The sequence below is a fragment of the Schistocerca gregaria genome, chromosome 3 (assembly GCF_023897955.1).
Source record: "Schistocerca gregaria isolate iqSchGreg1 chromosome 3, iqSchGreg1.2, whole genome shotgun sequence".
NCBI lineage: Eukaryota > Metazoa > Arthropoda > Insecta > Orthoptera > Acrididae > Schistocerca > Schistocerca gregaria.
Window position 1 is genome coordinate 947,422,312 of NC_064922.1, and position 18,307 is coordinate 947,440,618.

Here is an 18,307-nt window from a genome sequence, read left to right on the forward strand (position 1 = left end):
TTTTTCAATTCCTAGTCTATAACAGGGAATAGTTTTTGAGAAATTAAATTGCGTACATATGGGCAAAACTCTACTATACTTTATGAGTAGTTCGTCGGAAAATGAACAAGACTGACAAATAAGAAGTTCAGCGAGAACAAGCATCGTCCACAGGGGAACAGCAACCGTTAGAAATAAAACTGTTTGTCGGTCACGAGTCACCTACAACTTCCCTTCATTTAACATGTTTTACTCGTCAGACGCGGACATTTTCAGAAATTTAGTACTCACCGGCCACAAGGAAGATATATCTGGCTGTTTACAGCGTAGACGTCAGACATACCTGATGCCTGTAATGCAACAAACATTGAAAGTTTTACCATCGCAAATTATTATTACGGCAACAGACGTACAGAAACTGTAAGTAGGCTGTTTACGTTTTTTTATTGGTAACGCCATGTAGCGCTATGTATGAAAATCACTGGCTCTGCTGTGTGCAGTCTTTGGCTGGTTTGCATTGTTTAGGTTAATGTTAGTCAGGGCCATTCTTTTGTAGGGATTTTTGAAATTCTGATTGCGTTTCGCTAAAAAATATTGTGTATCAGTTTAAGCACAGTCATGTATAATTGTTTATGGGGTAAGTTTCATAAAATGTGTAAAACTCTATCTCAGTCAGTGTTATCGTTATCTACACTTTTTGTCTAAAAATGCTAGGCTCTCTAAAGAAACTTTATTATCGATATCCATAAATCTGATATGTAGCCATACAACTTGTATTATGAAAACCCTTATTCCGACACGTCAGTAGTCAATCATTTTCTGGAATATCCTACTATCGGACATGCCAGTATTCTGTTAGAGAACTAAAAACTGAAATTAATGACTTTTCCTATAAATCATGAAAAAGAAGTTCTTTTGTGTCTGACTGCGATTTATAAAATATTCTCTTACACTGTAATGCTCGTGCACGCAATAGAAAACGTACCTCGTTTGGCGCTGCAATAACGTGAATATTTTGCACACCGCAACATGCTAATGTAGTTCAAAAGAAATACTGCGATTCAAGCAGAGTGCATTACATCGTCACAACTACTGATGCAAACTACTCCCCTTTTTCTTTTTTATAGAAATTAAATGATCAGGTGGCGTTTAGTCAACAAGCTTCGAGCGGTGCAAAAAATGAAAAGACTCAATAAAAACTTTTAATTTACTATATTCTGAAAATTAAAGATTTGCACACTGACAAGCTTTGCTCTGACGGTTTGATTAGCAAAAACTTTAATTACTCCACAATACCTTTAATCAATAATCAACTAGTTCGTCAGAACAAAGATGCTAATATTACTTTCACTGTACGCATACACAAATGTGACAAAATCCCTCCAGCAACAACTGCGAGCGAGAAAAAGAAAAATTACCAGACATCCACGATTAACATAAAAATCTTCTCTGGCGCCAGTAGGACCACTCCCGATAATAATATCTCACACTCAAAGAGTTTGCTTATGCACGCAACAGCAGAATGAATAGCCAGCTTTGAAAAAAAGATATGAACGTCCAACTTTCAGCTTTCACAACAGAAAGGTAAATTGGTCTCAACCAATTCTTCAATCATTGTAGGCCTCTATAACAGCGTGCACCTTCACCTTATAAAGGCTGTCTTCTCTCCTAACACAACTCCACCGGCTAGCATTCAAATGAACCTGAAGGAGCACACACAAAAGACTCGAATATGAATATAATGACGGAATCTCTTTCAAGCAAGAAGGATCTCATTGGGCTACAGCCAGCGAACGATTCCGATTAATCGAAAGCAAAGACGTAAAACTGCACCAGAGACCATGCGAATACGTTGCTACAGTGCTTGTATCCCTTAGTCGAAACTGAGTATAGCAAACTCGTTTGAGGTGTTGCAAAGATAAATATCGTCGTCTGTTAGAAATAAAATACACTCCTGGAAATTGAAATAAGAACACCGTGAATTCATTGTCCCAGGAAGGGGAAACTTTACTGACACATTCCTGGGGTCAGATACATCACATGATCACACTGACAGAACCACAGTCACATAGACACAGGCAACAGAGCATGCACAATGTCGGCACTAGTACAGTGTATATCCACCTTTCGCAGCAATGCAGGCTGCTATTCTCCCATGGAGACGATCGTAGAGATGCTGGATGTAGTCCTGTGGAACGGCTTGCCATGCCATTTCCGCCTGGCCCCTCAGTTGGACCAGCATACGTGCTGGACGTGCAGACCGCGTGAGATGACGCTTCCTCCAGTCCCAAACATGTTCAATGGGGACAGATCCGGAGATCTTGCTGGCCAGGGTAGTTGACTTACACCTTCTAGAGCACGTTGGGTGGTACGGGATACATGCGGACGTGCATTGTCCTGTTGGAACAGCAAGTTCCCTTGCCGGTCTAGGAATGGTAGAACGATGGGTTCGATGACGGTTTGGATGTACCGTGCACTATTCAGTGTCCCCTCGACGATCACCAGAGGTGTACGGCCAGTGTAGGAGATCGCTCCCCACACCTTGATGCCGGGTGTTGGCCCAGTGTGCCTCGGTCGTATGCAGTCCTGATTGTGGCGCTCACCTGCACGGCGCCAAACACGCATACGACCATCATTGGCACCAAGGCAGAAGCGACTCTCATCGCTGAAGACGACACGTCTCCATTCGTCCCTCCATTAACGCCTGTCGCGACACCATTGGAGGCGGGCTGCACGATGTTGGGGCGTGAGCGGAAGACGGCCTAACGGTGTGCGGGACCGTAGCCCAGCTTCATGGAGACGGTTGCGAATGGTCCTCGCCGATACCCCAGGAGCAACAGTGTCCCTAATTTGCTGGGAAGTGGCGGTGCGGTCCCCTACGGCACTGCGTAGGATCCTACGGTCTTGGCGTGCATCCGTGCGTCGCTGCGGTCCGGTCCCAGGTCGACGGGAACGTGCACCTTCCGCCGACCACTAGCGACAACTTCGAGGTACTGTGGAGACCTCACGCCCCACGTGTTGAGCAATTCGGCGGTTCGTCCACCCGGCCTCCCGCATGCCCACTATACGCCCTCGCTCAAAGTCCGTCAACTGCACATACGGTTCACGTCCACGCTGTCGCGGCATGCTACCAGTGTTAAAGATTGCGATGGAGCTCCGTATGCCACGGCAAACTGGCTGACACTGACGGCGGCGGTGCACAAATGCTGCGCAGCTAGCGCCATTCGACGGCCAACACCGCGGTTCCTGGTGTGTCCGCTGTGCCGTGCGTGTGATCATTGCTTGTACAGCCCTCTCGCAGTGTCCGAAGCAAGTATGGTGGGTCTGACACACCGGTGTCAATGTGTTCTTTTTTCCATTTCCAGGAGTGTATAATGGGAAGACACGAAAGCCCCTAACGGCCAAGGCAACTTTCAAGCTGCACATCTTCAACGGCCCAAATTGCATAGAAAATGGGCAGGAGGTGAGTAATGCAGTGCCACAAGTCACGATTTTGAGTCTTTCCAAAAGCTACTAGGTTGCGAGCACACCGACGGGCCAGCGAAGTGTTTAACACGCAATTTGAGTTCAGGCTGGGAAAAGATTCCATTATGTTTTGGGGTGTTTTTCGCACCATGACTTGGGTCCATTCATTCAGGTTACGTGAACGTGAACCAGGAAGTTAATTTCAACATTGTCGGTGACGGAGGGTTACCCTTTCTTCTCCATCTTGAAAGTGGGTAAGCAGATTTCGTTGTTTAGTATTTACTGGTATTTTGGCTGTGTGATAATGTAAAAGTGAACTCATGATCAGAGAAGCAGTTAAGTTCATATTTAAGTTCATAAGTGAGGTCGCAATTCTTGAAAAGTCATCAGCAGTGCAAAAGTTAATCAGCATTAAACTGTCTACTGCAACGCTCGTGGAGAGAGTACAATCTGTTCTGTTAAATTTAAGAAAACTGTCCTGTTAACAATAATACAAGCAATCTGACTGTGAGAAAAATATGAAATATAAGTGTCAATATTTTCCCGTCTGAAAAGTACCAGTGTGTCACGGTTGAAATGTTAAGTTACAAATGATCTGCTTATTTGTGCAATGAACAAATGTAGTGCTATTGCTATCTCCAAACTGCTGCAGCTACTTCTGCTATGTTAGTTAAAAAATAAAAATTCAGGCTACTAGCAACTCGATGTGCAATGGATGCTTTAAACTATAGGCCATCCGCAAAACTTCTGTTCTAACAAAACACATTACTTCAGCGACCATTGGCAATTAATGTTCTGTTACTGAGAAACACGGGAAAGCAAAATTATATATGTGAAACTTGAAATAAAGAGATGAATCCTGACTCATGGAAAAACAATAAAGTAACTGTATTAACAAAATTTTACATCACTAAGGCAAAATATATTAACACTTGAAATGCAAAAAATTCACTTTAGATTAATAGTGGAAAAATTTGAACGAATTCTCCTTACTTTCTTACAGACACATATGCTATCTTATCTTTGAAGAAAAATCAGTACATCACACATTGTTATGTTATCATAAAAATCTCCAATTCTAAGTCGGTGCCCAAATTAATTACTACGCCTGGATGTCTCGGCAAATGCGCTATTACAGTACCTTTGAAAGTCTTCTGGATGAATTTACAAAATATCTCTCCATCAATGAACAATAATACAAGAACATTACTGCCAGCACACAGCACAGCCTAAGCACTTTTTACTCCATCAGAAGATACAATTCGAATCCTCTCTCTCTCTCTCTCTCTCTCTCTCTCTCTCTCTCTCTCTCTCTCTCTCTCTCCCTCCCTCTCTCTCTCTCTCCACTCAAAAGTAAAGGCTCTACTCACAATCCCTCGCAGTGCAACTTTTTGGTACAGATGTTGCCCATTATTACTCAGATGCTATTGTTGCTTTACTTTTCCGCGTGACATCGAAAATATAGGCAAAATTAGAATTTTCTGCATAAAACAAAACCCTTACAATCTTTATGATGAGTATGCAGGGGAAGTACCGTCTTCCAAGACGACAACAGATGTGCTCACAGGGCTGTGCACACTCGTGTCTGGTTTGACGAACAATCTGACACCATGTTGCACATCAAATGACTCGTCATTTTACCGTCACAGAGAAGCCTGCGATTATTTGGAACAGAGAGTACAATGTGGCAGTCGACACTTGCTCAGTTTCGTAGCTTCATTATCAGTGAGTGGCTGGTTATGCCGTACCGGAATAAACTGGAGAATCTGTCATTGAAGTCATTGTCGAGTCTGCAGGCAGTATTTCATAGTATTAGCATGGTCGCTTCTGCGAGTGACTATGTTTTTGTCTGAAGTACTTACATTATAAATGCTTAAATAATAGACAAATAAAGAAGTAACAATCTTGTGATATTTCATTTATTAAAAAATAATTTTCTTGAATATGTTTAAGCATTCCGATCCTTATTTCCTAGATTACTTCTCATATAGATACAATATTCCATACTCTAACTTAATAATTTAGCTTTGTGGGAAACTGTTGTCACCAGACGATCGTCCCGTTAACACAGTGTTTGACAAAACATATGCCGGCCGCGGTGGTCTCGCGGTTCTAGGCGCGCAGTCCGGAACCGCGCGACTGCTACGGTCGCAGGTTCGAATCCTGCCTCGGGCATGGATATGTGTGATGTCCTTAGGTTAGTTAGATTTAAGTAGTTCTAAGTTCTAGGGGACTGATGACCAAAGATGTTTAGTCCCATAGTGCTCAGAGCCATTTGAACCATTTGAACAAAACATATTTTTCCAAAGAGACGAAAAGTAATTTGTATGATAGCCAAAACCATGTATATAGACATGACATGAGCCTATGTTAGTAATGAGATAGGTTCCAGAAACATTATTTCTTCTTTCTGCTCCCAACATTCCATGAATCTCTTCCACACAATGTTTTACTCCAGAGTTACATTCTCTGAAATTTCTTCCATTTTTGCCGATTTGTTTTGGTGAGGAATGCTCCCCTTTCTGCCCTAGTCTGCCGCTTATGTCTGCCTAACTTCTTCGTCGTCATGAATGTTTGGCTTCCAAGCCGGCAGAATTCCTGTATTTCGTTTACTAAGTGACTCCCAGTTTTGGCGTTAAGTTTGTCGCTAATCTCCTTCTGCTAATACCCACTACTACCACCATTCTCTGGTGCACTCTTAGTCATCGTTCTGTGCTCAGTACACTGATCATGCCATACAACAAGTTCTGTTGTTCTTCCTCATTTATAGCGATGTCGTCAGGGAATGTCAGTGCCAGCTTTTCACCCAGAACCTTTCTTTAATTTCCTTCAAATGGCCCAAGTGGCTCTGAGCGCTATGGGACTTAACATCTGAGGTCATCAGTCCCCTAGAACTTAGAACTACTTAAACCTAACTAACCTAAGGACGTCACACACATTCATGCCCGAGGCAGGATTCGAACCTGCGACCGTAGCGGTCCCGCAGTTCCAGACTGTAGCGCCTCGAACCGCAAGGCCACACCGGTCGGCTTTATTTCCTTCATTGCTTTTTCGATACACAAGTTGAACAGAACAGGCGGAGGGCTACAACCCTGCACTATCTTCCTTTTAATCCGAGCCTTTCGCTCCCATTCTATGTCTATACTGTAATGACTTCGATGTGGACGGGACGTTAAACACTTATCTTCGTCTCAGGAATTGTTTTTACTTGAAAAGAGCCTTCCCGTCACCACCCGGAGCACGACATTTCCTCCTGCGATTTCCCGTATACACGAGGTGCAGAAAAAAATTTCACATTGCTCAACCTTTGCAAGAAGGCTGTGCAAATAATACGGGCCAACGTACGAGCAACCTTCTCAATTCCTAGAAGATATTAAGACATCGTTGCTTGGAAGTCAGTCTCTATTAAAGTAAACCCTTCCTGCAAGATACTTCTTCCTCCTTCATTCCTGACGCAACGTGAACCGAAGGTGCTCATGTTTCCTGCTGGAATTTTTATGTTGCCTTGTGTCTTAGTGCATGCACAGATTCATTTCCAACCGAAAAGGAAAGGTGTGATCGTTGAAGCAGTATTGCGACTACCCATGGGGCCCAATTCAGAGAAACGTGAGGTAGTCTATATCCCCAACCACAAGAGCCTACAATCACTTGTTTCGCCTGCGGAGAAAGGTGTCAGAAGGAAGAGAGCTCTTGATATGCCTGGAGTCTCCCATAGCGTACATGTCTACACTGCACCCCAATAAATGACATAATTATGGTTCAAATGGCTCTGAGCACTATGGGACTTAACATCTGAGGTTATCAGTTTTGACATGGCTGGCTCTCCCGAGGCTATCAGTAGTTCTAATGGAATGTTGTCTACTCTTGGGGCCTTGTTTCGGCTTACTGTAGTTCTTTCAGTGCTCTGTCAAATTCTTCATGCAGTATCACATCTCGCATTTAATCTCCATCTACTTCCTCTTCCATTTCGATAATATTGCCCTCAAGTACATCTCCCTTGTATAGACCCTCTATATACTTCTTCCACTTTTCCGCCTTCTCTTCTTTGTGTGGGACTGTTATTCATACAGGTATTCTTTTTTCTCCTAAGGTCTCTTTAATTTTCCTGTAGGCATTATTTATCTCACCCGTAGTGATATACAAGGTGCGACAATAAAGTAATGAAACTGACGTGAAAAAAAATATTGCTTACTGTTTTAGTCAAGTTTAGTGTTGTCTTATTCAAAGTACTTCCCTTCTGATTGCACACACTGTTTCCAGCGCTTCTGCCATTGATGGCAACATTTCTGGAACTCATCTTCTCTAATATCCTCCAAGACCCTCGTCACGGCTTTTTGGACATCTTGTGTTGTTTGAAAATGGTGTCCCTTGACTGCCGCTTTGACTCTTGGAAATAGAGAAAAGTCGCACAGAGCAATTTCTGGCTGTGGTAGCACTGAAATTTGTTTTGAGGTTAAAAATTGCTGTACTGACAGAGCAGTATGGGATGGCGCATTATCGTGATGCATAATCCATTTATCATCTATGTTGGCACGGACACAAAGGACTCTCTTACAAAGTCTTTCTAAAATTTCTTTGCAGTAATATTGGTTACCTGTTTGTCCAGCAGGCAACCACTCTTTATGAACAATTCCGTGAGGTTGATGGTCGTTCACTGCGGTCTTCATCTTCAACATTCGTTCTGCCTTCACTAAACATTTAATGCCAACGAAAAACTTGAGCCCTTGACATAACCTCCTCTCCAAAAGTCTTGTGAAGCTTACCATAAGTTGTCGTCGTGTTTTCTATTAGAGCACAACTCACAACTGAGCAGTTGCATCAATGTGCCACTTGGACCAGAAGCAGCTTATAGAACAAGGTCAAAGATATTGTGCCTACGCAAGCTTGCAGGGTTGCCACGTCTTGCAAATAAAATCAGTCTCATTACTTCATTGTCGCACCTGGTATGCTTCTACAACCTTACATTTGTCCTCTACCCATCCCTGCTTAACCATTTTGTACTTCCTGTCGATCTCATTTTTAAGACATTTGTATTCCTTTTCATCTACATCATTTACTGCATTTTTATATTTTTTTCTTGCATCAGTTAAATTCAATATCTCTTTTGTTATCCACGGTATTTCTACTAGCCCTCGACTTTTTACCTACTTGATCCTGTGCTGCCTTTCTCTATTTCATCTCACTTCTTCTATTGTATTTCTTTTTTCTGTTCTTGTCCGCCATTCCCTAACGCTCTCTCTGAAACTCTTTACAACCTCTGGTTCTTTCAGTTTGTCCAGTTCCTATCTCCTTAATTCCTACCTTTTGAAGTTCCTTCAGTTTTAATCTACAGTTCATAACCAATAAATTGTGATCAGAGTGCACATCTGCCCTGGAAATGTTTTATAATTTAAAACCTGGTTCCTAAGTCTCTGTCTTATCATTATATAATCTATGTTAAACCTTCCAGTGTCTGCAGGCCTCTTCCATGTATACAACCTTCTTTCATGATTCTTAAACCAAGTGTTAGCTATGATTAAGTTACTCTCTGTGCAAAGTTCTACCAGGCAGCTTCCTCCTTCATTCCTTACACCAAGTCCATATTCCTTCTCTTTCATGCCTACTATCGAATTCCAGTCCCCAATGACTATTAAATTTTCGTCTCCCTTAACTATCTGAATAATTTCTTTTATTTCATCATATATTTTTTCAATCTCTCCATCATCTGCGGCGCTGGCTGGCATATAAACCTTTATTTTGGTGGGTGTGGCCTTCGGGTCTATCTTGGCTACAATAATGCGTCCACTATGCTGTTTGTAGTAGTTTATCCACACTCCTATTTTGTTATTCATTATTAAACCTACTCCTGCATTACCCCTATTTGATTTTGTATTTATAGCCGCTGTATTCACGTGACCAGAAGTCTTGTTCCTCCTGCCACAGAACTTCACTTATTCCCACTATATCTAACTTTAACCTATCCATTTCCCTTTTTAAATTTCCTAACCTACCTGCCCGATTAAAGGATCTGACATTCCACGCTCCGATCCATAGAATGCCAGTTTTCTTTCTTCTGATAACGACGTTCTTCTGAGTAGTCTCCACCCGGAGATCCGCATGGAGGACTATTTTACCTCCGGAATATTTTACCCAAGACGACGCCATCATCATTTAACCATACAGTAAAGCTACATGCCCTCGGGAAAAATTACGGCTGTAGTTTTCCCTTGTTTTCCGCCGTTCGCAGTACCAGCACAGCAAGGCCCTTTTGATTAGTGTCAAAGATCAGATTAGTCAATCATCCAGACTGTTGCCCCTGCAACTACTGAAAAGGCTGCTGCCCCTCTTCAGGAACCACACGTTTGTCTGGCCTCTTAACAGATACCCCTCCGTTGTGGTTGCACCTACGGTACGGCTATCTGTATCGCTGAGGCACGGAAGCCTCACCACAAACGGCAAGGTCCATGGTTCATTGTCGGGGGGGGGGGGGGGGGGGGGGGGAGGTGTCATATAAATTAATCGTATGTAAAACCCGTTTGACTGTTGCAAGGGTGTCGTTATTATTCCAGAGCATTCAGTAGAATTTAGGGGAAGGCGATCGTTCTACGCAGAAATAAATATTTATTACTTCACGTTACTTTTACCTTAGTTATCGTTTTGATAATTCAGTATTTTCTACTAATCTACAGTGTCAGCATTTACAACTGTATCAGTAGCCACTTTGAGTATTTTCCACGTCAAAATAAATAATACTGTCTATAGAAATAGGCTCCCATTCCTGTAGGTACAAACTTAGAAATCTTTATTGAATTGAACTTATAGTCCTTAGTGAGATTTCACTTGGAAAAGTGCACGAAAAGAATGAAACCAGTAAGTCAGTTTTGCCACAAAATTAACAAAGCTGAAATAGAAATGAAGTTACTCATGTTGTTTTATTATCTTTACTTTAAGTTCGAGAAACTAAGTAAGTCAGACTAACCAATGCACTGCGACCAATTACAGTTGGACTTCACCATTTTCTTATTAAAATTGCGAGACAAAACTTTACGGTAACAGAGATGCAACTATAGTTAAGAAACTATATTTTTGAAAGGTTATGTAAGCGTGGAAACAACGTACTTGTAAAGGGTGGTAACAAAAGTTATTATAAATTATTACTGTTTCGTTTTCCAACATCCACCACACTCTCTCTAATATGCCTGTTTCTCTCTTGTAACAATTCCAGATATAAAAGTAGAAGTGGGTATCTTATCTTTATCCAAAGTGCTTTTACGAATATTGGGCAGATTTGCTTTCATAGTATCTTCACGTTCTGTAGATAGAGAAACCACGCCACGCAAAAGGTGCTAAATCGCCGCCTTCTTCCATAAACTACACCATATTCCTACACAAATATCAGTATCATTTAGAGCCCACTTTTACATGTTCTGTATTCAAGCATTGCCGGGTTACAGTCTCCAGCGCTTTCTGCCTGCGACGACTTCGTTCAGAGAAAAAGGGTCCAGATACGGAAAAGTAAGGTAAGCGGTGAATCTGTTAATGACATAGCAATTAAAAAGGGTACTAGCACCCAAGCTCGGTGGCTGAGGCCCACACCCATTTCCTTGCAATAAATTATTCTTTTCTCAGGAGGAGAACAGACATCTATAACTGGATTTACAAAAATATTTATAAGGTGTAGCGGACGTCCAGCGACAGGCTCATTCGCTTGTACCACTGCTCGATACGAACTGTTCCTCAAGGTACGAGTTCCTGCTCTGATTGCTGCACTGATCTTAATTTGTGTTGTGAGCCATTTGAACCATTTTTGAGAGTGCACTCTGTAGCTTTTTGATGCAGACATTGGGTGGCTAGGGGGGGGGGGGGGGGAGATTGTGCGCAATACGTCATAATCGAATAATTCGCGCCCATACTTACATATCGGAGACTGTGTTTCTTCATGAGTACTGTTGTTTTCGTTTCGTTACCTATGTTTAGTGAGCAATTTGCAATCACTGCCAGGATGGCTGTAATGCTCACAATGGCAACACAAGAGAGGCTGAAGTTGTGGTACATGCTTTCCCTCGCGGTGCAATTCTGTATATGACTTGGCTGCCGAAATGCTGAAGAAAAGACGCCTGTGAATGTTGCAAATGCTAGAATATGTTCTTGTCATTTCAAAGACACTGATAATGTTACGAGACTTGCGCTTGGAACTGCTAAATTTACCACAGAAACTAGTACTCGAGAGAGACGCATTTTCATCGTGTAAATTACTTTTTTGGGAGTAGAGCCAGCGATAGTACACCTCGTGCAACAGGAGAGAGGAAGGAACTTTTCAACAAACGTGAGATGCTTAAGAGAAGCAAAGAGACTTCAGAAAAGCTTTCACCGTGAAGGAAGTGTGTTGATAAATACACATTTACGGATGAAGCTGGTAGTAATGGTTCACATAAAGCGAGTTTACTGAATTCCGTAACGACATTTCAAAAGTGAAACGCTCAACTGAAAATCAAGTGCAAGAAATTGCGAGCAGGTAGTAAATTCATTTTCAAGCCGACAAGTAATGTAAATTTTAGAAATACTCAAAGCATCTGTTACCATTTCAAAAAGGATTTATGAAAACAATTTGGTCATTTCTGGCTCGTTCCGTGACTTAGCAGCTAATAATATTGCATTCGTTCTCACTGTAACGCTAAATCAAGTCTGACTGGAGAACTTTTTTCCCTTGTAAAACGGCATGAACGTGCCTATGATCATCCATTCATTTTCCTCTTTCAAATGCAACGCCCGGCGAGCCAGGTGAAGAAACAAGATTTGTGACTGCAACAGTGTTTGGCAGCATAATGCCAGATATGTCCGAGGCGTTAACAATGGTCGAAAGAGAGAAGGAGATCGAACACCTAGATCTCGCATTAGCGGGTGCAGATACACTATGTGATCAAAAGTATCCGGGCACCTGGCTGAAAATGACTTACAAGTTCGTGGCGCCCTTCACCGGTAATATTGGAATTCAGTATGGTATTGGCCCCCCCTTAGCCTTGATGACAACTTCCACTCTCGCAGGCATACGTTCAGTTAGGTGCTGGAAGGTTTCTTGCGGAACGGCAGCCCATTCTTCACCGAGTGCTGCACTGAGGAGAGGTATCGATGTCGGTCGGTGCGGCCTGGCACGAAGTCGGCGTTCCAAAACATCCCAAAGGTGTTCTATAGGATTCAGGTCAGGACTCTGTGCAGGCCAGTCCATTACATGGATGTTATTGTCGTGTAACCACTCCGCCACAGGCCGTGCATTATGAACAGGTGCTCGATCGTGTTGAAAGATGCAATCGCCATCCCCGAATTGATCTTCAACAGTGGGGAGCAAGAATGGATTCAGGTCGGGACTCTGTGCAGGCTAGTCCATTACAAGGATGTTATTGCCGTGTAACCAATCCGCCACAGGCCGTGCATTATGAATAGGTGTACCATAGTGTTCAGAAATGCAATCGCCATCCCCGAATTGATCTTCAACAGTGGGGAAATAGAAACTGATTATAACATCAGTGTAGACCTGTGATGTGGTAGTCCCATGCAAAACAAGAAGGGGTGCAAGACCCCTCCATGAAAAACACGACCACACCATAACGCCACCGCCTTCGAATTTTACTGTTGGCACTACACACGCTGGCACATGAAGTTCACCGGGCATTCGTCATACCCACACCCTGCCATTGGATCGCCACATTGTGTACCGTGGTTCGTCACTCCACACAACTTTTTCCCTCTCTTCAGTCGTCCAATGTTTACGCTCCTTACATCAAGCGAGGCGTAGTTTGGCATTTACCGGCGTGATGTGTGGCTTATGAACAGTCGCTCGATCATAAAATCCGAGTTTTCTCACCTCCCGCCCGACTGTCATAGTAGTTGCAGTGGATCCTGATACAATGTAGTATTCCTGTGTGATGGTCTGGATGGATATCTGCCTATTACGCATTACGACCCTCTCCAACTGTAGGCGGTCTCTGTCAGTCAACGGACGAAATCGGCCAGTAACACTGAAAAAATCCTTATATGAGAAACTAGTGCAGAAATGTTACTATTCAGTGGAAGAATTCATAAATGACAATCTGAAAATTTGAGTAGGAAAGAGCAAATACTTAAGACGGTTAATCTTAAAAGTTTGTTACTTTTGAAGAAAAATTATTAACTCCTTAATAAAGTTATCATTCAGAACTGTATATTATATTACTGGTACTATAAGGAAAATTGTAAACCAGTTTTTGTGTTTTGACGAGTCTCCTGTACTTTAAGTCAATGATTTGAAATTGTATGTTACGAAACAATAAATTTGTACTTCCTCTTCTACGCTTTTCTGCTGTACGTGTCCCTTCACGTTTCCACTTCACTATCACATTGGAAATAGTGACCTACGGATGTTTAGGAGTGTGGAAATGTCGGTTACAGACGTACGGCTCGAGTGACACCCCATCACCTGAGCACGTTCGAAGTCCGTGAGTTCCGCGGAGCGCCCCATTCTGCTCTCTCACGGTGTCTGATGACTACTGAGGTAGCTCACGTGGAGTACTTGTCAGCAGGTGGCAGCACAATGCGCCTAATATGAAAAACGTATGTTTTTGGGCTGCACGCAAACTTTTGATCACATAGTGTATTTGATCAATGTCATTGGCTCATGACTATAGCGTTGAAGGATTCAAATACCTTGCTGGATATGTAGCATACAGGTGCAGACAGTATGAAAGATCACTGGTCACACCTAATAGTGAGGTACTGACAATGCCAGAGGATACATCAAGTTGACGGCTGGGAATGATTTTTCACGGGGGTTGCTTGTATGCTCAGAAATATGGCTAGAAACAGGTAGAAAATTTGAATTAATTTTTGCCCAGATCCATGGACATGACAGTTTATCCAGGGAAACTGTTATTATTAAGAACCTGTGTGCTATACTTACCGACACCGTTCATCCAGAAATAACAAAAATGTACGCCCGGACGAGAACATTTAGTCGTCTAAGCTGGCTGTCATCAAAAGACAAGGCAGAGGTATCTAGAATGAGATTTTCACTCTGCAGCGGAGTGTGCGCTGATATGAAACTTCCTGGCAAATTAAAACTGTGTGCCGGACCGAGCAAGGAAGTGAGATTTGTCATCCATTTCGGGTATAAGTGAGTAACATCTGTAGAAATTAAGCTGTATAGCAACCTAGATTACTGACAGACGTGGGAGGTACTCTGACGGTGCCAAGGTTTGACTTATTGCGTCCCACACTACATCCCAGCTTTGCCAGAGGACAGGCACGGTAAATGAACTTGCTTACGTTTCCTGTAAATCGTATTTTGCAGCGCTGTTAAAAAGATCCCGATCTGACGTCCTTTTACAAGACCTGTTCAAAAAATTCCGGAACATTGGTAAGTTCGCGGTAATGTCTTAATGGAATGAAATGCGGTTGGCATCCCTGCACACGTCTGTGTTTAATGTGTAACTACCGGAAGGTTCATTGCCGTATGTCTGTTAGTTATTGTTCAGTGCGGTATTGAGTATAACGTTGTGTCCCACAGTTGGCGAATTTCGAGATAGAGTTAGAAGAGCAACGTATCTGCTTTAAATTTTGCGTGAAACTCAAGAAAACCCTTACAGGGACACCACAAATGATGCAAGAAGTCTATGAGTGTTTAAACCGTACGTGGTGTTACGAATGGTTCACACAAATTAAAAATGCCCGGATGGAAGTTAAAGATGATCCCCGTTCAGGACGCAATTCGACGTGTACTGACGATCCTCGTGTCAGAAACGTCAACGAAACTGTGCGTGCCAATCGAAGACTGGCTGTCCGAGAGATGTTAGATTTCAGGTCGAACATGTCATGAAATCTTGACACGGCATCTTGGAATGCGTCTTGTTGCCGCCAAGTTTGTCTCACGACTCATGAGTCGAGACCAGAAAGACCTTCGCCTCGCAATCTGTGAAGAGCTTTTGGATCGCGCAAATGAGAACGAGATGTTTCTTAGGAGAATCACAGCTGATGATGAGACGTGGGTCTACGGTTATGATGTTGAGACCAAGGTTCGATCTGCTCAATCTTCACAATGGCTCGCGAATGATTCTCTAAGGCCAAAAAGAAGCCTACATTCGCCAAAGGCCTGACTTTCTCTCACCGATGTCTCAATTTCTTGTAGTTTGTAAGTCCTACCTGTTGATTTGCAAACCGTATTTCATTTGTTATCGGCAACGGACACAGTTAGCCTATGAATGGGCACTTTTTATGTGGATGGAATGTTTTCTGCAGTTGGCCAGGCTGCAACCCTGTCGGGAAGGTCAGGGCCCTGGGTCAAGCAACTGAAAAGTGTCCTCCATAATTGCGAAATCCTCTCGTGGCTAAATTTCTCATCCCTCAAAACTAATTGTGGGCAGACCATGTGCTTAAGATCAACCATTTAAAATTTAATTGAGCACTAAGTTATGTGCCTAACACGAAACTATGGCTCTAGACATACCTGCTAAAGCGGTGGCTCCATAATGGTGTGGGCTGCACACTCGGCTGCAGAGTGAAAGTCTCATTCTGGAAACATCCCCTAGGCTGTGGCTAAGTCATGTATCCGCAATATCCTTTCTTTCAGGAATGGTAGCTCTGCAAGGTTCGCAGGAGAGCTTCTGTAAAGTTTGGAAGGTACGAGACGAGGTACTGGCAGAAGTAAAGCTATGAAGAGGGGGGTGAGTCGTATTTGGGTGGCACAGTTGGTAGAGCATTTGCCCGCGAAAGGCAAAGGTCCCGAATTCGAGTCTCGGTCCGGCACACAGTTTTAATCTGTCAGGAAGTTTAATATCAGCGCATACTCCGCTGCAGAGTGAAAATCTCATTCTGGTGTGGGCTGTGTTTACACTTAATCCGATTGACACTTATCTGACCTGAACAATAATTATTTGCATATGATTTAATGTGATCGAATGTACCTTCCTGAACGCTGGTTGACTGCATATAAGATAATGTCAGAGAAGGCACCATGTAGAAACACTGATTAGTAAAATACTCAAATTTATTCACGAACAAACTTACTACAGCAACGTAAAATTCAACTATGAAAACTGTCACAATACTGTTTTTCGTAATTCAGGTGGAAGATTAACCGGATAACTGTTGTAACACGCGTGGGGGGAAAGGGGGCTGACATGAAGTACTAATGAAAGATAGCCTTTGGCACAAGAGACTGTACAACAGTCCCTAGACACAGGAACGGGGCTGGATAGTTAACGACCGTGTGTATAAACCCACGTACCTGGTCCTTCCCGCGGTGGTTGATCTGCTGCTCTCTGCACTGCCTGCTATGATGTTTCCTGCAATAACTATTGTCTAGCAGGGAGAGGAGCCACTCAGTTGATCTGGTAGAATTCACTGTATTCTGTTAAACACTCGCACTGGGTGGGGCTGCACGGTACACAATTAACATTATTCCACAATGGACGTGGTCAGTATTTGTACTCCAAGCACGTGTCCGTTGTGACATATAAGGTTGCTGTCTAAATGATGGCATCCGATGCAAAACAACGTTGTTTCCCTTCCAGGGAATCCCATCTGAGTTCACAAAGCCTCTCCATGGTACTCCAATGCTCATCGGATATACCGGCCGGCCGAGATGGCCGAGCGGATCTAGGCGCTACAGTCTGGAACCGCGCGACCGCTACGGTCGCAGTTTCGAATCCTGCCTCGGGCATGGGTGTGTATAATGTCCTTAGGTTAGTTAGGTTTAAGTAGTTCTAAGTTCTAGGGAACTCATGACCTGAGAAGTTATGTCCCATAGTGCTCAGAGATATTTGCACCATTTGAACTATTGAGTCAAACACAGCTTGGATGGTGTGTACAGGAACAGCTGCCCATGCAGCTTCAACACGATACCACATTTCATCAAGAGTAGTGACTGGCGTATTGTGACGAGCCAGTAGCTCGGCCGCCATTGACCAGACGCTTTCAATTGGAGACAGATCTGGAAAATGTGCTGGCCAGGGCAGCAGTCGAACATTTTCTGTATCCGGAAAGGCTCGTACAGGACCTGCAATATGCGGTCGAGCATTATCCTGCTAAAATGTAGTATTTCGCTGGGATCGAATGAAGGGTAGAGCCACGGGTCGTAACACATCTGAAATGTAACGTCCACTGTTCAAAGTGCCGTCAATGCGAACAAAAGGTGTGCGAGACGTGTAACCAGTGGCACCCCATTCCATCACGCCGTGTGATACGCCAGTATGGCGATGACGAATACACGCTTCCAATGTGTGTTCACAGCGATGTCGCCAGACACTGATGCGACCATCATGATGCTGTAAACAGAACCTGGATTCACCCGAAAAAATGACGTTTTGCCATTCGTGCACCCAGGTTCGTCGTCGAGTACACCATCGCAAGTGCTCCTGTCTGTGATGCAGCTAACCGCAGCCATGGTCTCCGAGCTGATAGTCCATGCTGCTGCAAACGACGTAGAACTGTTCGTGCAGATGGTTGATGTCTTGCAAACGTCCCCATCTCCGGCCGGAGTGGCCGTGCGGTTCAAGTCGCTACAGTCTGGAGGTGAGCGACCGCTACGGTCGCAGGTTCGAATCCTGCCTCGGGCATGGATGTGTCTGATGTCCTTAGGTTAGTTAGGTTTAATTAATTCTAAGTTCTACTGATGACCTCAGAAGTTAAGTCGCATAGTGCTCAGAACGTCCCCGTCTGTTGACTCAGGGATCGAGACGTGGCTGCACGATCCGTTACAGCCATGCGTATCTCGAGTGCTGGTGATACGAGGTCCTTGGGATCCAGCACGGCGATCCGTATTACCCTCCTGAACCCACGGATTTGTAAGTAATCTGTTTAGGCTTTTTTATTGGTAACGCCGCGTAGCGCTCTGTATGAAAATCGCTCGCTGTGC